We start from the raw sequence: 8,857 nt of genomic DNA on the forward strand, positions 1-8,857 counted from the left end.
GCCACCTCCCCCCTCTCCCTCCTCCCTTCCCTCCCCGCGGAGCTGGCAGCCCCGGGGGCCCGCAGCCAGGGAATGCGATCTGCCCCCGCGATTCCAAGCGCAGCCAGGTCTCCATTTTGGGTCTCCGAGCCGCGCCTGGGAAGCGGCGGGGATCCGCGGCCGTCCTCCCGCTAATGCCGAGTGACAAATCGCACTTAGGCGATACATGAACGAGAAAATGATTTATGGATTTTCACGACGGTCTGAGGCGATGAAGGCGACATGAATTATCCATCCTAATGTGCAATATATCATTTTCTAATAACACTGGGTTAGCCCTAACGCTGTGTGCTGCTCCCTTCGATAGCAGGTATCGATTTCATACACGGTCCGAGCTCTGGCTTTCCACCGGACACGCACCTCCTGCAGCACCAGCTGAGCTCTGTGTATTTACCTCTTCCTAAAGCCCAGGGCTGTGGACGGACCCCTGACACTGTGGCCTTTAGTTTTTCCATCTGTCATCATTTAATTTGGCAATTTCTTCACCGAATGAAGACTAATCTTTCGCATCGCTGCATTTCACTCTGTGCTGTGATTTGGAGATGGAAATAGATGATGCCAGGTCTGTAAATCCCTCGTGCTGATGGGGATGGCACCTGGGTAAGTCAAACCTTTTCCCCCTGCCAAAATCCTCCTTGGCACCCCAAGTACAACGGGGCATTTTCTAGCAAGGAAGACAGATGCTAAATCACACTCCTGCTCACCCAGAACTTTCCTGGCACCTCAATTTACCAAATCTCACAGATTATTTTAAAGATGAAAAACTTTGCATTTAATTCATACATGCTGGCAGAGTGAATCATTGACACAAAAAAAACGAGTGCATGTGCATAAGAGGGGGAAGAGCTGCCAGATCTGGAGGGGGCTCAGCCCTAGATGCAGCCCGTGTTAGTGCCCCAAGACCAGGGCATCCCCTCTCCCCCACCCAAGTTCTTTTGCCCTTCATCACAGAGTAGCGATGAAGTCATAGTGACATAAGCTATGAACATTCCCAATTATTTCAACGGTTCCAAGTCTAAAATATCACTTTGACATTAAGAAGGACGAACAAGTCCTGGCCTTACATGAAACAGTATGAAACAGATATAGGAAAGATGGAGGTAAATGATTAATGCATTAATTTGGGGGGGTTAAATAAGTGATTACTGGGCATGAGGTGAAGAAATGCTTAATTTCTCATTAGCCAAGTGTAGTATTTCCATTGTTCAGACACAAAAGAAGCCACACAAGTAAGGAAACACACAAATGCTGTGTTCTGGAATAAACAATCACTATCCTAACCTGGAAAATCATATTTTAGGGTGTAGAAAGCTAATCCCCATTGTTTAATTAAGTCACCAAAATAATCTAGTTCCATTTTAGGTATCAGTCTTGGTTTTAGGCTGAGGAACATTGTGGCTCTTTTAACTGTCTGGATGTTAAAAACACACTGAGAAATGGACCCCCCGCCCCAGCCTCCTAGATTGTCATTACTTGGTTTAATATTAATTATCTAGGTTTAAAAAACAGTAAAAAAACCCAGCCTGGTTCTCCCTCAAGAAAATAACAGTTCACGGTGCGGGAAAGATTACTGGAATCAATGATGGGAGTAGGATTGTAAATAAGAAGTAAAAGATAACACAGTTAGAAAAAGCCTGCATGGCTAACAGAAAGATGTATATGTCCTACCCATGGGGCCATAGGATGAAATCCTACTTCAAAGAGAAGTCGATACGGAACAATTTCACAAATCAACTCAGAGGCCCGATTAAGGTTATTTGTATCAGAGGGAAAGGTTCACTGCCACCACTCCCTCCATGGATTTCTCTCTTAATTGCCAATGAGGAGACAAAACAGGAAGCCTAGACAATTTGGCTAATCAATAAAAAAAGCCTGCCTTCATGTTTGCCTGAGGAGCACTCTGTGGGTCAGATCGATGTAGAAGCCACCAAAGTTCTTGCAGAGGTCACCAGTGATTAAGACATTTTCTGATGGCTTTTAAACAGCACTGGAGCCAAGCATCTGCCACGGGGTTGCAGATATAAGCAGAACTGGAGATACGATGTTAATCATCATCCTCACGCTTACGGGAGTTCTCCTGGTGATAAAAACAACTCATTGTATTTATGACCTTAGACAGCTGTTTTAATAAGCCACAATAAAGTATGACTTTATTACATGCTCGGTACTCCTTTAGTGATCAGATATGATGGAGCCTCTCCAGAAGGTGCCTGGAGTCTTTCTGAGTAAGAGTTGCAGTGGATGCACTACAGTCCAGAACAGAATTACAGTGGATGCATGCTATAGGAATTTCTTAAGGACAGTCTTCTGCCTCCTTTTCCTTGCCCCCAAGCATTCTGTAGAGATTTCGAGGTGACTACTCAAGCAGCAAGAGGCTGTTCAGTGTGAAACAGTAGATTGGTACAGTCTACTGCTATTATTCCACCTTGTCTAGCTTCAGAGTCTATCATAATGTTTATCACAAAAAAAAAAAAGAAATAAAAATCCCAGCCTGTTTCATTGACTTGTGGTTTTAGCTGATTCAAGTCTGCATTGAAATAAGTACAAGAAAACTATTTTTCCATGGTTAAGCTCTGAACATTTTCTAGTAGTCAAGCCTTTTACTATGTCCAGATCAGAGCAGCCAAGGTCCTGGTCACTTCAAAACACTTGTTTCTGTATGCATGGCTTTACAATAACCAACATTGGGTCTGATTCCTGTAAGCTTGTCTCATGTCCCATTATTATTCATGTATTAATTAGTGACAAATCTGACAATCTTTAACTTTATGGTTATTGTCATGCCGTAGATACATTATGAAGCAATGAAAATTACTTTATACAATGTGATCAGTCAAAAATACATATTCCTTTTATCTGTTTACTTGCAGACAAGAGGTGGCATCTGTATCTAACTTACATCAGAGAAAATATTTCTTAACAAAAGACTTTTCAATAAGACAAATTACTTATCATCCAGGTAGAATTTTCAGAAAGGTAGTTTACTTCATCGATAGAAACCTGGTATTGAATCAGATGAAAAGCAAAATATGATCACATTGATCTGGACAAGCATCATCAAGCCACTATATTCTCTATCTGGTTTTTTTTGGTTTTTTTGGGTTTTTTTTTTATGATATGGCTCAGTCACCTGCACCCGTTTCTTTGAACTTCATCAAAATGCAGTTGACCTGTATCTGAATGCAACAAATACTGCTAAGCTTGAATGATTACAAGAGCAAATGAGGACAAAACTACAGTGGAAAACTCCAGTTGCTTGAGACTGTTATTATACACTCAAAGCCATAGGTAGATGCAGATGCTCATGATAAAGAAAATTGCACTGTTGATTTTCTTTTCAACAGCAAGTTCAAGCCTTGAACTAAAGCTCAGTTTGTTTTGAGATTCAGCTTGAAAGCAGTAGTTCAAACATAAAACTTCTATTCTTCGACTTATATTACTGTATGTCTAGTGCTTGGCAGAATAAATACACCCACCCACCCCCACCCCCCAAACTAGATTGTTTACTCAGAAGAATTTGCATTCTTAGGCCTCAGTGTTCCATGTATATATAATTTCCAGCATAATTCTATCATCTGAGTCATCATGCCAACTACACAACAGATAACAATTAGGAAGGAAAAGGAGAATGATGGCAAAAATGATGTTTTAATTATATAGTCACTTAGGAAGAGTACACACAGCTGTGATTTTATACCTGTTCTAGGTGGAGCTACTTTCACTACCAATAGTTAAGACTGTATTTTTCTTTTTGAGTCTTCCCGTGGTAAGACCCTGTATTCAGGTTTTTTCTCCTAAAATTGCATCTGGCTAGGGAAAACTTTTCCATAGTCTTTACCCACCTCAAATTTAGTATTGAGGAAGTTCCAGTTGGAAAGCAGTTTAGTCACTTATGAGGCAATGATCAAAGAAAACACATTCTTTTTTTTGTCTACACTAAAAATATTGCAATATTCAATTCATAAATTCTTCCATCTCCACATTTTGGAAGAGTGACTTTAGCAGATGGAGGTCTCAGGAGTGCTTGTTGCCATTCTGAGGAAGATACACCAAAGAGGTAAGTCCTTGAAACTTCTTCCACAAAAGCTGTTCCTTGAAACCCTTCCACACTCTCAGAAACTTATAAGTTGGTCCTTGAAAAATCTGTACTCACAACTCTCACAACTGCTTAGTGGCTGGACTGCATGACAGAAACTGTGCAAGTTCATATGTTCCACACAATTGCTGTGGAGCTTGAACACAATTTTTCTCAGAATAATTATTTCCAGGGTTCTGCAAGTCCTCTGTAGAGCTGGATATAGACTTAAAGCATGTGCACACTTATCCACATTTGCTACTCCCACTGGTGGTAAGGAAGCAAGAGAAAGTAGGAAAAGAAAAGCATATGTATAGAACAACATAGAATAGCAGAAAAAGGAGGTCACAAGTACTAAAGAGTAGAGAAATGGCTATAAAGTATAAATGCAGCAAAACAAATGGTAAGAGAAAAAAATTAAAAAGTATTTAGACTTAAAAGCAAAAGCAATCAGGCTGTAAGCACAAAGCTAAATACCCTACCAGAGTTTTCAGCAGCTTCCTAAGTTCCCGCAGCCTAACAACAACAAAGCTGTTAAGAGTTCCCTTTCTCCTTTTATCAGCAGGCTTTACATATGCATATGGAAAAGCTCCTAACTGCGAGCTGTTACTTAATTAGGTGAAGTAGGAGCAGTCTGTGCTATAGATTTCAATGGTCCACACTCTATTCATTATGCACGTTGGGGCCTGGTGCTGCTACAATTACAGTTTTTCAATTAAGAAATCAAACCATAAGACTGTCTCCCTCACCAGAAGCCGGTGCAGCAGTGGGATCTTCGGGGGCTGTGTCGGCCCCGCCGCTGCCGCCTCACGCAGCTCCAAGGTTGCTCTGATCAGCAGGATCTCGCAGCTACGGGGGACAGGGACAATACGCCTCGTTCAGCAAAACTTTGGGAAAATGACTGGCAAAATATGCAAGCTGCATAATCAGAATTAAGAAATATTTGCTTTCAAAGTTCCCGACGTTGTTGCTTCCAGTGAGCCTGTACGTCGTGGTGATCTGTTATGAAAAGATCCCACATCTGCTGCCTGTCAGTCCTGCGATTTGTGCATTGGAACGAGGGACTCAAAGGGTACCAGATTTTTATTCTGGGACAAGATCTTTTCCAAGAAAGCTTTTGTTGCTTGATCAGTGCACACCATGAGCAGTGCCACTGATGCTGAATCGGAGCTGGTTAATACCTGCAGCACTTTGGCTTCTGTTACAGTGCACAATGCACAAGGAAGGAAAGGAAAGACCCTGTAGTTAAGGATGCCGAATACACTATGCTATTGTGTGTTAATGTACGTAAGATATGCCCACATTCTTTCGTTTTAAGAAGGGCTAAAACAGTGTTGCCGAAGGTATTTTGTCATGAATGGATACAGCACTTGGGTATGATGAGAAAAGCTCCGGAGGTGATGATGATTTTATAGGAAGTGCAGGGTTGGCACAATATGCACTGAAGAAGTCTGCAGCCACATGTGACGGTCTCCTAACATGCCCACAACAAGCTGCTGAATCACACCTGCTTCAATACTGGTGTTTTCTCATTTTGCAGGCTTTACTATGCAAATCTTTTTGAAGTAATGCATGCATATACAATCATATGTATATGCTTATATATGCTTATACATGAACCTTGATGTTGAGCTTGGAAAGAAATGACAGTACTACAAGATGTGCGAGTGGGGGGAGAGAGGAATGCAGCTGCAACCAAGTTCAGCAGGAGCAGCGGCCAGTACAAACCCGATCCTGCCTCTAGCGAGAGTCCTTTAATTCAGTGTGCTTCTAAGCTCTCGGGAGAGGCTGATCAACTCCGCCAGTCGAGACAGCGAAATGTTCCCCCCGTGACCGGCAGGGTCACCCTGCCGCGGTGGAGCTCAGTACGGAGCTGGATGGCCTCGGCGGCTGCTCCTCCCGGCTGCCAAGGACCAGTGCAGGGCACTGCTGCCGCAGGGAGTGAGAGCATCTTTCCCCCAGCAGCAGCATTCCACGCTCCCGGAGAGCTGCGAGCTGCAGCAGCTGCTGCTGCTTGGGAGGGATGGTCCGGCAAATCCTGCAGCTGTGGGAGGCAGCAGCTGGACTGCAAGCAAGCCATGTAATGACCACGCAAAAAGAGGAGCTATGCTCTTTACAAATAAAAGCAGCAGTGCTGTTGGGTAGTAGTGTGGACTGCTGTGAGATCATGAGGGGAGTGTCTGTCTCCAGCAGGCAGAGAGCTGACTTAAAGAACTAATCAGTTTAGCAGAGAAAAATATCACAGGGGTGCTGTGATAACTCTATGTGAACTAAGCACAAAAGTAAAGAGATTTTGCAGGAAAAGGCGGGAAAAGGAAGTGAAGACAGGAAGGACTCAAGTTGTGGGAAGTGTTAAATGGAAGAATGAGCCATGTAAATGTGACTTACACTAGAGTGGGAAGATGTCAGAAACGTGGTAGGAAGGCTTGGATTTTCTTAGCTCTGAAAAGCATTTGCAAGTTTGCTGGTTTTCAGTAATCCTCATAGATTTCCCTGTAACTGGGCCACACTTGGTCAAAGGGGACCATAGCTTCCTGTAAAAGGCAGTGTCAAGAGCAGAGTGGGAATATTTTGGAACAACTTACTGTTATTACTGGTTATGCCGTACTAGTGGCTTTAATTGGAAAAGCTTCTTCTGGAAGAACGTGTCAGGAAGTTGTCTGCAGCTCTCCCTTGCTGCTGTAATGCTGGGCAGTAGGGATGTGGGGACCACTTGTGTCTCCCAGTTTTCACTACTCTGTAGTTTCTAAGAATCTGGAGATGACCAGGAAACTAGCATTCAATTTGCTGGAAAGAAAGGATATATCCTTTTGACTACTTGTCATATTTTGCTCAGTACAGAAATGAACAAAACACAATTAGGAAGGAAGAAATAGCCTTTATGGCATGATGAAAGTGCTGATAAATAGCTTCAGAAATGCAGTTCTTACTGCAAGCAGAGATAGAAAAGCCAAATAATAGTTGTATACATTGATTTTGCAATGTAACTATAGGCTTACAGGGCAGTATTGAAGAATATTAACTGAAAATCCTTGACCAGAATTCAGAAAATTATAGCGTCATCAGAAGTCCTTTATCTACAGAACTGTAATATAGGAAACTGTAATTTTTAATACCTTTTTTTTAATTTTCAGCAGGTAATAAATAACGACCTTGTGTTGTGGTCTCCATGGGAAGAAGGAGGATAATATCTGATTGGTACCCTAATCTGAGAAATCAAAAAAAATGGGTCTAGGGGACAAGAAAAGTATATAACTGTGGGGTTTTTTTTCCTGCCGAAATGAGCTTTCTGAATAATAATGTGATTCTGAAAATTTCTAGAGGTGATTGCTGTAATAAAACAGTTTCCAGAGCTTATGTACTTTTAGGGAATGGCAGAAATTGCCATTTGATGTAGTACCAAGTTAGAAGACAGGATTGTGCTCTTGCTTTGCCTGTAGTGGTGATTTGGAAAAACCACTTTACTTTTCCATGCCTCAGTCTTTGTATGTGTATAATGTGCATAATATTTCCCCCGTATGACAAAAGTGAATTAAGTCCATGAGAAAGAAGGTTCTATACAGGAACTGGATTTCAGTACTGCACGAGTCTAATCCGAGAAGGTTTCTCTGTAAGCCTGCCTACTGAAATGAAACAGAAGTAGAAATGTGTGCTTTGGGCATCCTAACAGCAGAAGTTTGGGAACTTTTTGTAGGAACTTGGTGTGGTTTGGCAGTATGAAAAATGCAGTGTTAGAGCTTCCAATGCTGCATAAAAAATGCTGCATTTGGCCATGCCAAAATACAGCCTGGTATAAATACATTTGGCTTATTCAAATGTCTTCAGAATATAGAGAGAAGTTAATTTTGTAGTGGCAAGTGTACTGCTTGTCCCCTGTATGCTGGATCGTAGGTAACATCTGTCTTGAGGTGGAGGAAGTTGCTCGATGTTATATATTGCTTGATTTGTCTAATCCACTAGGACTGGGATTGTCTGATTAGCTTGAACCCGATCCAGTTTATCCAGCTTGGTACTGCTGCGTGATGAGATAGCATGTATATGGTCTATCTACTCGTGTATAGAAGATGCTAATCATATCTTAGTGATCTAAAAAGCCTAGCATAAATTTATTAAAATACCTGTGAAATTAGAATAGAGGTTTTCTTGGTACCATCTGGTTGCCAAGTGTGGCATTAGGAAGTAATAACTTTCAGTTTGTGAGAGTGGTAGAAAAAAAATCTACAAAGTAGTTTAACTTTTTTGGCTATAAAAGCACCGTGACCTCGGCATCTGTTCTAGGCCTACTTAAATAATTGGAGTTTTTGACACAGTTTCTTTTTATTTCGGGTATGATGGGCGCCTGCTTGTAGCCACAGCTTCATTTGTCCTACAAATCTATGTATGCTTGTCAGCCAGTGAGCAGCCATTCTTTGATCATGTTTTTTGATTTTTGTTTTTCTTTTTTTTCTCTACAGGAACAACAGAGATGTATTTTCACTGGCACTCACTGAAAAACAGTAGAAGCCTTGCCTGAAATTAGGAATGATCAATATCCAACCAGCATAAGTTTTAGTTAAAATGTTTTAGAATCATGTTCCTTGTTTTTATCATTTGATGCTATATACATTTTTTGGTCTTGGTCTACAATATATATATATGCACATGCACGCAAACCTCCAAGTGGAAGTAAAACTGTCAGTTACAGAAGTCTGATCTTGCATTTAATGAACATATGAAATTGTGATGAAAAGCCTGTAGGTAATT

The sequence above is a fragment of the Manacus vitellinus genome, unplaced genomic scaffold (assembly GCF_001715985.3).
Source record: "Manacus vitellinus isolate BGI_N305 unplaced genomic scaffold, ASM171598v3 scaffold_0_pilon, whole genome shotgun sequence".
Lineage (NCBI taxonomy): Eukaryota > Metazoa > Chordata > Aves > Passeriformes > Pipridae > Manacus > Manacus vitellinus.